This window comes from Euwallacea fornicatus, chromosome 38, assembly GCF_040115645.1.
Source record: "Euwallacea fornicatus isolate EFF26 chromosome 38, ASM4011564v1, whole genome shotgun sequence".
NCBI classification, from domain to species: Eukaryota; Metazoa; Arthropoda; class Insecta; order Coleoptera; family Curculionidae; genus Euwallacea; species Euwallacea fornicatus.
The window spans coordinates 521362-534531 of record NC_089578.1 but is presented as its reverse complement, the minus strand read 5'-3'; the positions used below and the strand labels follow the sequence as shown (position 1 = coordinate 534531).

General features: G+C 43.7%; 1 protein-coding gene across 2 annotated transcripts in view; it reads right to left on the bottom strand.

The window, feature by feature from the left end:
* The window catches only part of spoon (spoonbill), a 29849-nt gene extending 17422 nt beyond the window's left edge, over positions 1-12427 (bottom strand). The window contains exon 1 of one of the 2 annotated variants that reach the window (XM_066301113.1): positions 12211-12427. The gene's annotated coding sequence lies outside the window, so the exon portion shown is untranslated. Of the gene's footprint in view, positions 1-3215; positions 3476-12210 lie in introns of those variants that run through there. The other variant, XM_066301115.1, reaches the window with a different exon arrangement.
* Between the last annotated feature and the right edge of the window lie 743 nt (positions 12428-13170).

The following is a 13170-nucleotide window of genomic DNA, read 5'->3' as shown; positions in this document are numbered from 1 at the left end:
CCCATATGACAACGAGAGTTCAGCCCGATTTAAAAAACGAAAAAGAAAAAAGGGGCAAAGTCAATATTCATCTAAGTCGGGGCTATTTATTTTCATATAGCTTTCACCGTTTAAATGCGAAAAACTGAACGGCGTAACCATGGTAACGGTAATAAAAAAATGTGCGGTTTAAGTTGTTGTGGAAGCGACTGCAATTTGCTCAGGAACGGACGGGTTGTTTAGGAACGGACAGGTTGCTTAGGAACAGAAGGATTGCTTAGGAACGGATGGGTTGCTTAGGAATGGACAGGTTGCTTAGGAACGGATGGGTTGCTTAGGGACGGACAGGTTGCTTAGGAACGTACAAGTTGCTTAGCAACAAAAGGACAACATCAGGTAGTGTAATCTTCGACTTGCCGGCCGCAGATCAGTGTCGTGCAAAAGTTAAACTGATCTACGGGATGTATTAAAATAAATTACCGTCAGCATTAATCTAGATTTTATTATGTTTTTGGTAATTCGTGAGCAAATCAGAAACAAACTGGGGGTCGTCGAAGATGAAGGAGTGAACAGACGATTGTCGTCTGGGTGTAAACTTCTAGGAAGGTTTTATTACTGCATTCAACTCGGCGACAAAGATACCTACACTTGTACCGTTAAGGCGCATTTCATTATCCGATATATCTTTGTTGTTAGGGCGGAAAAAAGCCAAAGAAAAATGTAGAAACCGCCGGTCGAAGTTGCGTCACCACCGTAGATCCTGCACCACATATCAATGGGGAAAAAACCGAAAGTGCGATATTTAATTAATATCAGGCGTGGAAAGACTTACGTAAACAGCCATTACCGACCGGAGAAAGGTCATCCGGTTAAGATTAAAAAACTTGAAATAAAAATTCAAAATATTCAAACGCGATTCTAATTGGTGTTGACAATAAAGCTCAGAGGTTGTACAGGGTGTCCGCTAAATGACGGCGCAAATTTCAAGGCGTCATTCCTCGTCGCATTTCACGAAGAAAAGCCCTAACGAACGTATGTCCTGTCTTGCTTCGTTCTCGCGATGCCAGGTGTCAAAGTTTTATTGTTTTTTTTTTTTCGGTTTTTCACAAGCAATCTCGGACGTACGGGCAGTGCCTCGATGAAATCCAGTATTCAGCGGTTTTCCGAGGCGAGAAATTCAAATGTGACATCGGTTTTACCGCGATGTGTACGGGGCGCCACCTGCAGTTAGTTCCTGCGTTAAACGCGCCCCGAAGTTCGCGGGACCCCGTATTTTGTCTTCGAACGGATTAAGCCTCGTTCCCCCGTCAAATCTAAAGGAAAGGGGCACACTTGGTCGGTGACTGTCGGACTAACGGTTTCCGAGATATCGACGATTAAATTTTTTTTTTCTCGCGTCATTTCACCGAAACATTAATTTACCAATAAACGTGCGATAGTGGCCCCCTACACATCGCAGCGCAACCGGTGTCAAATTTGAATTTATCGTCCCGGAAAATCCCCCGAATACCAAATTTTGTCCAGACAGTGCCCCCCGTGTCCGAAAATATTTGCGGAAAATCGAAAAAAAAAAAAAATAATAATAATTTTACTGTGACACCCTGTATCACCAAAAACGAAGCAAGGCAGGACAGACGTTTATTACGATTTTTTTTTCATGAAATGCGACAAGGAATCGCCCCTTGAAATTAACGATATCACTTCGTAGACGCCCCGTATGTTGCAGCCTTCGCGACTAAACAGTTTTATAATTTCGTCATTTTACGACTGTTTAATAGCAGGACGATCTTCTCTCAATGAGCCAAAAACCAAAATGATTATTCAATGGAGCTTTATTGTTTCGCAGACGGCATTGCCGTTGTCGGGGGTCCCCGTGCCATGCTTGGAACGGTGCTAGCCAGACCGAGCGATTGCCAGAATCCACGGGATGGTGCTCCCCGCCGCTTGTTTCTGGAAAATTCAATTCTCTCCTCGGCCCAGCAACTCTTTGGGTTTTGCCATTTCACTGGGTGGCCCCTGAGGCTGTCCTAGGCCCGTTTGTGAAAATATCGGGAAATACAGGCCATTTCCCGACCGACGCGACGCATTCCGAAATTGTAGCGAAAATCGGGAGTTTCGTCCCATACTTTCTCACCGCAAACAATTCCAAAGGGGCGAGACGGCGAAGAGGACAAAAAAATTTCCGAATTGGAGAGCGAATTTGATGGGCGCTGGACCACTGGAAAAGGGCTAGGGGGAGTAAAAAGGGCGTCTGGCCCCATGCAAGGTGCCATCCTGTAGCTTACAGTAGTTACTTGATGCGCGCACAAGTACTTTATACCCCAAACACTATCAGACCTCTAGCAAAAAGCCAAAGAAAATCATGGAAACTTTAACACCCTTTATATTGAAAACTGGCAATATAGGAACGAGGTACACGTTTCCCATTAGGTGGGAGCCACCCTGTACAGGAACTAATTTTTCACTTCCTTCTCGAACATCCCCACCGCCATTTTGGCCAGTTTACGGGGTGTTTTTTACAGATTGTGAGGACTGCAAAAAACCATCAGAAATTTTTCTTTTTTCTACTACCTGAACTTTCGGGCACTTAGGGGTGCTTCCGCCCTTGATCGCGTTTTACCTGCCACCCTGGCTGAAGCGTTGTAAGTTCGTGTAATGAGGAGAGCCGGACCACTGGACACCCCAAGAGATTTACTGTCCCGATCAAGACAAAATTCAAATATTTCCCCTTCGGAGCGTCGCTGCACGAGGTTGAAGAGAATCGCGATTTTTCCGAATCTCGCCCCAAATCCTACAAAAACCGACGGAAAAGGCGCCACACTCTGTATCCATGATAGATAAACGTTATCTACCACCGTCGATAATAAGAGTTTAATAATAATTTGTTACTTAATTCAACCAACACTTGATCTCATATTTAAATATTTTGAAGAACTATCACTTTCAATCTTAAATCGATTTGAGAAAAAAAAATCACTTGATTTAAATCGTAGCTTAAATCGAGTGATTTAAATCGCTGTTTAAATCGACGGATTTAAATTATCATTTAAATCGGTCCGTTTCAAGTGACGATTTAAATAGGTCGATTTAAACAACGTCTGGTCGACTGATTTAAATGTCTCAATCTAAATGGCCACCGTAAGACCGGGAAGTGCCAATGAGGCCGAGGCAAACGTTATGAGGTTGTGCAAGTGCAATTGACCTAAATGGCTTAAGATATGTCCCATCAAACGTACCATCATCGAAACAAGACGAAAGCTCCCAAAGCGAAGTGCAACAGCTGTCACGCCGCGAATTACCACGCGGTCCTCGGGGAAACGGGCCGTTCCGGTATGGCCGATAGATGCCGCCACCGCCCTTAATTAACCACCACTCGGAGAACAACCACCGAACTCTGTCAAAGATATTTTGACAAACTCTTGCTGGCTGCGTGTCCGCGTCCCGGGCGTTTTCTCGCATCAACACCGACTCCGTCGACCGGCGAACAGATTTTACCACGTGGACGCGTCAGTGGTCGCGGACGAGGCGCGTTCTTGACAATTCGAAAGACCGGACCTGCGCCGTGGACCGCTCTAGATCAAGGCCGAACGAGAAACCCGTTGGAAGGAGTGCGACGGCGATACTACGGCGGTCGGGGGCTGCGTTGCCGTGCCGCCGCGACGTAAGAGGTATCGGGACGAACTGCTCCTGCGGGAGAAGAACGGGGGAGGCGAAACGACGGATGACCCACTGGAACGTTTGATTGAGTTCACCTCTGGGAAAAATTGCTGAAAAGGAACAGACGAAGTTGATCCGGGACTTGGCGAGCGAGGATCGTGCGAGCGCACCCTCACACGCCAATTAAAAAACTTGACAAAAAGGCGGACGACCCCGATGGGGCAACGGCAGCAATCCGGGGCCGGAGCCCAGGAACCCCCTCCGGTCATCCAAACCAAAAGAGGGTCAACTTACGGGCCATGCAGACACGCAGATCGCCCTGAATATGGAGCGATCGCAAACCTGACGGACAGGGGTCTAGTTCCAGGCAAAATGGTCAAAGATTAGCCGGACCTCACGTTTTTCATCGCCCCATCTCGACGACTCCCGCTGCCCTCAAATAAAACCTGGGAGTTCCCTTTCATGGAAATAGGCTGGAAACTCGGATCGCCCTGTATGAGAATCCACCCCAAACGCGGTTTCTGACAAATGGGCATTTTCGGAGAATTGATGGAGCACTCGGCGACAGACTTCAATGGTGACTAAAGTACCGCGAAATTCGGGAAGGATCAAGCGTGCAGTAACAGCGCGTGAAGGTAACTGGGGCTGCACGAGGTTGGTAAGCTGGGACCTCGCGAAGCACCCCATTGAATTTTGAGGATTCACACGAAAGGGGTTCAAAGAGGCTCTTTCAGTATCGTCCTGCACATGGTGGGAGACGTCGTCGAAGTATTGCCTCAGAAGAGCAACAGCATTAGGTCGCATAAAGCAACGAGGAGGGGGCGGATCAGAACTCTTTGATTAGGTGCCAGATTGTACATGTTTAGCAATAAGCAAGGACAATACACGGGGTGTTTGGCAATTTGATGCCTCCCTCCGGGAGGGTGCCCCTTACAAAGGTCAACAGTTTTTGCGTCATTTTGACTTTCATTTGTCTTATTTGCCCCTAACGGCTGCGGGGTGGATTTTAGGGAAATCCCGGATTTTTTTCACCCGGTCACTTGCCCAACGCTGCGATCTTCCGCATGGAGTGGGAAACGTCCGGAAGCGTTGGAATATTTTTGCAAAATAGATTTTGACAATCGACTTCTTCCCAGTTTTTTTCGAAAAATGTTCGAGGTAGCATGCGTGCGAGTCACCGTAAAAACTTCCCCTTTTCAGTAGCTGTTCGATGAGGCATTACATGTCCAAGGAATCAAAGCTGGTTGAAAAAAATGGACAAACCACCAAAGTGTCCCAAAAAGAGTAACAAAACATGCTACAAAAATGGGAGATATGTGAAGGGGATGAATCTGCCATTGATTTTATCAGGAAAAGTTCCTATGAACGTAGGTCGGCATCGCCTTCGTTTAAAAACTAGAAAAATTCATTTTTTACTTTTTTTTTTTAATTTTCGGACAGAGATGCGGTAATTGGACAAACTTGCAAATGTACAGAAAATAATGTCCAACAAAGGTACAGAAGTCGAACTCGGTCATTTTCAACAACTGTTACAACATTAAATTAACTTCGATAATTTCAATAATTGTTATTTAATCAATTTCGCCCGGGTCGCGGTTAGCTGCAGACCCGTTTAACCCCAAAACGGTTCCTTCTACAGACGTTTTCCAAGAGCGCCCTTTTCCATTAAAAGAAGAAGCGAAAGCCCATTGGTGCGAAAGTGGCGTACAGCGTAGCGCGAAAAAGTTGGGGCCAATTGAAGTGTGATGAAACCCTGCATGTGGCGCCCCCTATCGGCAATCGAAAAAATCAAGATGGTATTTGGATTTTGCGTTGTAAAGAACCTCGAATACCAAATGTTGTCCGAAAAAAAAAATATATATTTTTTAATTATAAATATCCCCCCCCCCCTCCCAATAGGAACTTTTTGTGATAAAATCAGTTCGTCCCTCGAAATAACCTCATGTGTCTAATTAACCCCCCGCACAACAGAATGCCTCCCACTCAGATGTGACCATATGGACCTCGCAAATGCATGCAGATTTCAACTTTTTCTAGACTTTTTGAAAATAAACGTGTTTATGGGCAGTTCACGCGATCTCATTGGTGCTTTCACCCGACCGAGGTTCTCCCCCGTCAGGCGGGGGGACCACCCTGTGCGGAAACGACAATTCGCAGGACACTTTCGGCCGGTTCGGGACGAGGTCGGACACAATTTTCAAATTTGCAAACGAACTTGTAGTGCCCATAGGCGTTCGTGAGCCGTTTGCGCTGCGCCTGGTCACCGCTGTTTCTGGGCGGGCTCAAGTGGTGCCGGTTCCCGATCGGTGTCAAATGGACCGGACAAACGAAAAAGCTCTAATTTAACCTAAATTTAAAACTCACCGAAGCCGCAGGAATTAAAAGTGAAACGAACCCGCTTTAATCCCCCGCAAATTGAACTTACGGAGAAACGGCTAATTATTACCGAGTGTAATCCAACGTATATCTCTGACCCGTTTGATAAGTCCGCGATTTTTAAATCGACTTTCAGTAGACGAAGCGTCAAAAACTCCGATTAGGACAATGTATCGATGTTTTACAAACATCAACGCATTTTGTTGTTCATTTCTGCCGGCCTTTATCAACGTTATCTGCAGATTGCGCCACCATCATAAGAGTGCATCCCCCCCCCCTCCCCCCATCCGAAAGGAAAAAAAAATTCCGTCGATTTCGAGTTTGATTCAATAATCAAGAGCAGATATCGAGTTTATTTTTGACTATTTCAAGTTCTCAGCTCCGGCGATAACTCCGCCGGGCGACAGTGCCACCGCTGCGCGGAAGCGCTGCCACGCGGCCGAACGCGCCCAACGATGAAGATAATTTTCGACGCCTGACCCATTCGAATTGACCAATTACGGGCGGCACTTTCGATGGGCTCGCGAATTAAATGAAGCACCGACCATTTCTGTACCACCATGGGAACCCGTGAATCACCTAATCGCATTTTCGGACAAGGCCAATGCAATTTAAAACCGCTTTATGCCCGATATCTGAATGGACGATCTCCAATGCAATGGACTGATACTTTCACATTTTTCAAACTATCCCCCGGCGAATTCGAGCTGCTTTCCTAATGATTGGCACAAGTGGGTTATCGAATCGAATTGATGGCACATATTATTATTTAGACGTCATAATTGGAGGGAAAATTGATATTTCACGTATAGGAAATGTGTATGAATGACATGGCATTTAAAGTTTAACCACATCCCTTGGGATGTAATTACGCCGGAGTCTCTAACACACGCGCATCCCATCCTCAACGTTCATTATACATCGACTCGGGAAGTGCGACATTAAAAATGCAAATGAGGCATTACGTAAGGCCTGCGACCAGCAGCGACAGGAATGGGACAAGGGGGGAGCCCCCGACCGCCCCCCCGCGGACGCACCCCGTGCGAAAGCACTCATCCTCGCCTCGGCTGAAGACGTTGATTCGTGCTTGATTAGGGCAAACCCGGACCAGGTTGGGGAACTCGGAAACTGCCCTGATAACACGAAATTCCGATGCACCCCATTCAACGTTCCCGGGCTGACAGGATTAGGGGGATTTTTCAAATTTTTGAAAATAAATTCGATTCCACCCCGTGCATCGCTCCTGCGGAATCCTTCTAAGGAGACGTTCGTTCGATACGCGCGGTATAATGCGTTCTGCCCTTCTGTGGGGGCGTTTTAGGGCTTTGAAATTTGTCTTGACGAAGGGAAAATGGACAGTTTTCCTTCTCTAAAGTCACAAGGACTCGTGCGGCAGGGAAAAAATTCTGCGAGCCGCAATTTTCGACTGATTTTGTTCAAATTTTGCACGATGAAAATTCAAACCCGAATTCAGTTCACGTGTTCGAGCAACTTCTGAAAATTCAATTTTTAGGGTGATTTTCGGGGTCATTAAAAAAAACGCCGTTTCCAGTACGGCCTTAGTAACCTTGCAGAGGGGATTTTTCTTCATATATCCTGATAATTTGATCAAAATCGAACCGCAAATGAGGAGGTTGCGGCCTTTGAAAATCGTCAAAAATGCCTAAATTTCACCATTTTGCGTGAATTTTTTGGCCATTTTGAAAGGCCGCAACTCCCTCATTTGTGGTTCAACTTTGATCAAATTTTCAGAATATATGAAGAAAACTCCCCTCTGCAAGGTTACTACGCATTGGAAAATTGCCACCGCACAAGAAGTTTTCAAAACAGGTTTTTTAAAGACCGCGAAAAGCACTTTAAAAATTGAACATTTTTCATTGTGCAAAACTCGAACAAAATCAATCGAAAATTGCGGTTCACAGGATTTTTTTCCAGGTCTCCAGTGGCGCACGGAATACTCCTAACTTGGTTTAGTACCCATTTCCTCTAAAATCACGAAACTTTCCACATAATAAGCAGTTGATGCCTCGGCGCTCTCGGAGAGGCCCCAGGACACGTGCATTCAAGTCAAATTGGTTTCGTGATAAATAATTCAAGTTTTTTTATTTTTTTTAACGTTAGGGGACCAAAGTTCCCAGCGGCGTACCAGATTTCGTCGTTATTATTATTCGAAAATTGCTAAACGTTTCAAGGAACAAGCGAAAGCTGCTGGGGACTCCCCGGAATTCGAGTATTTAGGCATCAATCTAGTGTAGTGGACAACAGACATTTTCAGAATTTTTTAGTCGAGAGGCGGGATGGCGTCCAGGACTTCTAGAAAATCGCGAAATAATATATAAAAAGCAAATTCGTTGATATTCCTAGAGCCCTCCCTGAATTCTGCTGATTAAATTTAAAAAATTATGACAAATTAAGTTTTAAAAAAATTATAATAAATAAAATTAAAAAAAATATGATAAATAAAATTAAAAAATAATTATGATAAATGAAGTTAAAAAAAAAATTCTTACACCCAAATTTAGATCTGCAGTGGCGTACAGAGATCTTTTGGTTTTTTTCCCCAATTCAATGATTGCAATTAAAAAACGACAATTTAATGCTGAGCCCCCTTAAGGCACACCTGAACGTAGGCGCTCAAATCAATCAAATAAAACGATTTCATTGATTTTTGAACTCAAAAATTCAGCTTCAAACTTCTACATCGGATTTCTAAGGCATTCTCATTGCCACACAATCTAGAACGCAGCCATGCGACAAACCGGTCGTATTTTAAAGTAATGAGTTTATAATAATATTTTTGTTCATGCTTCAACTGGGCAGCGGACATTAGCGTAAAAAAATTAGTGGTGACCAACGATAATCCCCAAAGTAGCCCGGATACGAGTACGCAACATGGCGCAATAGGGCCGGGGCCTCCTCCACTGCCTTGTGACCACCATTTTAAGCAGCATTGTCTACAGGGTGTAGCCGATCGTCGTGCAAATATTGCGGAGGGTGGCAGTGCTCGGCGAAATAAGAGGAAAACACCGACACACCCATAGTGGAAAACCACCATGGGCACCATCTTCGATATATACAGGGTGGCGAGCTTCAATTTTTTTTTTCAATTTTTATCAGCAGTTTTCAGAGTTATTTTTTTTAACTTAGATTCGCTCACTTTTACTGTTGCTTCATCGACTCAGCGCACACGATTCGTCATTGGAAAATTCTTCAATTTTCCCTCGTTTCGTTCCCTCCTTCCTCAACGTGCATCGGCGGCTGGTCATGCAGATTTTTCGCAAATCTTGAAAGATACGAGAATAGTGCAAGGGAGTGAAGTGTTAACGGAACGGGGGAGAAATCTAAACGCGAAATCGCGATTCATACAGCGCGTTCCGAAAAGAAGCTAAGAAGGAAAAAAGGGCGCGCGACCGTTTAAAACACGAGACCCTGTATATGGAGGCCGGCGATTTCGACATTTCCTCGTAGAGACGTCCAAAGACACAGGGATGCGAAATTTCATTGAGCTCTCTTTAGGCACGCGAGATGAAATGACTAAAAATCGAACTTTACCACCCCGTATGTGAAAAATGGCGCTCTTCTACCTATGGGCATATTAATATTTTCTTCTCGTTTCACCGAGTACTGCCGCCCCCTGAGATATCTGCATGATGATCCGTTCCGTCCTGTATATTAAACAATCGGTTACCGGCACCTACAGGGGGGGCCTGTGGTTCGCACTCTTGGGGCCAATGCATGAAAGTAGGGACAACTATGCCTTCAAGGTAACTTCCATGGAAAGGTTTCAAGAAGGTCTCCTCATTGCATCGTTTCTAAGAAAATCAATTTCTTGGCAAAGTCATGAGGGCACTTAATCACGATCCTCATTCGGGACAGTTTCTGCCTTTACTCGTTCACGGCGTTTTGGCCCCGTGAGGTAGCGGGGTCAGTAAGGCCCTGTTGCGCTCTTTTTGGTTAAACGCCACTAAATGTTAAACTCAAGACTGTGACAGATCATCGGTGAGATACACCTGAAATCGGGTGCTCAGACTTGAGGTTGAGTTTAAATTTTGATGTGTCCTTTTGACTGCTCGAACAGAAACAATTTCTTGGGATGGTTCCAACCCGACAGCCTGCCCCCCTTGCATTCTTGCAACGACGGCCAGCGTGAGACTAGAATTTAAAACGATTTTCCAGAAATTCTTGTTTAAAGGAAGCTACACGGTGGCTAAAAATAAGAAAACTGGGGCCCCTCACAAACGAAAGACAGTGTTTACGACCGCTTTTCTATTTTCTCAATGCTTGGTCGGCTATAATGAAACAGTTACTTAAACTATAAACAAATACCTGGGCAATTAATTTCTTTATGGTCTTCCACATTTAGTCTGGTTTTAAGCTGATTACGCGCGTTGCATAACGAACATGATTGGACATTGCAGACAGGTCAGTAACACAATACAGCAAACAATTGATGCTTATGGCAACAGTTTTATAATCAGAAAATAAAAACAAAAACCTTTAGATTCTTAAGAAAATACATCGGTTATATCAATAATGGAAGTTTGGTCAACAACAACAGGAAGAGATGAAAAGGAAAACAACAGCGAAGGACTCTCCAGAGGATTTTGGAAGTACACTTTCCATATGTCTGCAGAAAGACACATATGTTCCCGGTCAAATCTGCACTTGCAAAACACTTAGCCGCTAAAGCGACACAGATGGAAAATAGATTTAAACGGAGTATAAAATATTAGCTCTTATTAGAACCAATTAGGGCAATTCTAAAAATTTAGCCACCGCTAAAAATGAAATGAACGCGCGCTACTGACTGTTGACCGAACCTACGATTGAACACAGTTTTGCACTTTGCGCCTATTTCGTCTTTACCCCGTTTCGGTAATTTTTCAAAAATGCCTGGCAGCTCACGTCTCAAACATTCACGATGTACAAGCAAGTATCCCATACCATGGGTCAAAATCAATCAAGAAAGTCAATCAAAAAATAGAGAAATTCCCAAACAATAGGTACTTCCACATGAAGGGTATTCCGTATCATGAGACAGAATCCCAAAGCCACATTCGATACTCACTAGAGCTCACTGAATCGTAATGATGTGGCTTACTGGAGCCACTCACCACTGAGAGTTTGAAAATAGTAAGATACAGAGTCAGTTAAATGGATGTCAATTGTGCATTTATGGTCAACATAGCAAAAAATTGGAAGATACATAAAAGAAATTTAACTATTAGATATGAAGCCTAAACACCTTCCGATTGGTGTCCACAAACCGCTCAGGATTTGGACCTTAAATGTCACAAAAGGTCATTTAGACACACTGCCTGTGTGTCTAAATGACCTTTTGTGGCATTTCCTTCAGAACTGAGATCCTTCACTACCAATGTATTATGAGAGATTGATGTTATCGCTATATATATATATATAAAATATATGAAATACACACAACGCCTTGAATTCTGAGATACCATCTATAACTTATTTATCTAACAATTGAGATAATTAAAGATGGTTGAATTCAATTCAAATATGTTACCAATGGAAGGTGCAGGTAGGCATCATGGGGATGACCCCAAATTTTTCCAGTTTGCTGCATTCCAGGTTTTTAATTTTTAATTGAACATATATGTATTTTCGATGGTGTGGGATGAACAGCATCTCTCAGATAACATTGCCATATGTTGGACAAGACTATGAATTGGGCAAGTTGGAGGATGTGAGATAGTTGGCAACCCTACTGAATAATCCTGTCCCGAGTTACTTCCTATGCAATTTTGGCAAGACATTAAAGAGTCAGGACAGTTAGCAACGAGAAGCTCATTGCAGTTGGTAGCTTTCAAAATCAAAGTGAGCCTTCCAAGCTTATTCGAAATGAAATGGATTGTGGAGCAATTAAAACGCGAAAAATTAGAAGCATTTCATGTATTATCAGGCAAGAATTTCCGAAGGTACTTTCACCCAAACTCAGGTGTATCGCGTGTCAATGCTACCTTCGAAGCAAGGCAAAAAATTTTTTTTTTTAATAAACAATCCTTAACGACTGGACCATACGTTAGAATGAACTTGAAAAGCCCGATTTCAACGTCTTATTAATGAATAAACGAGGCACAAACAGCCTGTTTAAAAGCGCCACCCCAAAATAAAATGCCGGCCCAATGGTTACCAGATTCCATTAGTTTATCGCAGTAATTTGGGGGTACTTACGGTTTGTTGCCCTAGGCAAACTGTTCTCGGCGAAACGGTAACAGCCGCGCGACGCGTTTTAACAGAAAAATAGCGATTTTCACCGATATTTCCACTTAAAATACGGGAAAGCAAACGAAAAAAGTTTCCACGTGCTTGAAAAATGTTGATGGAGGCGATCCAGACTCACGTTCGCCTTTCACGATTTTCGTGCACGTCAAGTTCACACATCATGGCGTATGCGACCGCGGTTTTAAGATCGTCATCGGCCTCCGTTTGTGCACTTGGAATGGTACAGCGCTCTGTCTCTATAACGACGAATGGAAATAACGAGGACAGACATACTCGACCGATTGACATACATAACCTAAAATTGGTACGTAAGTTGAATTGACGTATGACATGACAGTCATTGTTAACAAAAGCCAACAGAATTGCGCGGGATTGATGACCGATACGAAAATGGCGATAAGATTTGCCCGCTTAGAACCTGCGGTTATTTGAGCAATAAATGGAATCTCAGCAAGAGGAAACGAATTTAGAATACTGCTTTCAAAGATGGTTGAAATTCTATAAAATTGTTAATATGTGGTGATTTGTCTGCGGAAGCTCCGAGCGCCTTGAGAAGATGCGTTGAATTTGTTGAAAAAGATGGTGGTAAGTGCCACTTGATGCGCACAAAGGCAATTTAAATGATAAATATCCGAGTCGTAAACGTTAAACCTCTTGAGTTGTCGATTAAACTAAACAAAGTGAAAGATGGCAGAGAAAGGTATAAGAAACATCCCATTGAGAACCTCAGGCACAAGTTTCACCCTGGATAGTTTGAGCTCAGTCAGAAACTGCTCTTTTACAAAACTTAGTATATCATATCCGGGCTAATAATTTTGGTACTGATGAGCGACTTTGGGTCCTTGTTGCATAAGTAGTCCCTTGTTTCATAGCTGATATTGTGTTGTTGCAGGGAAAGCCATGGAAAGT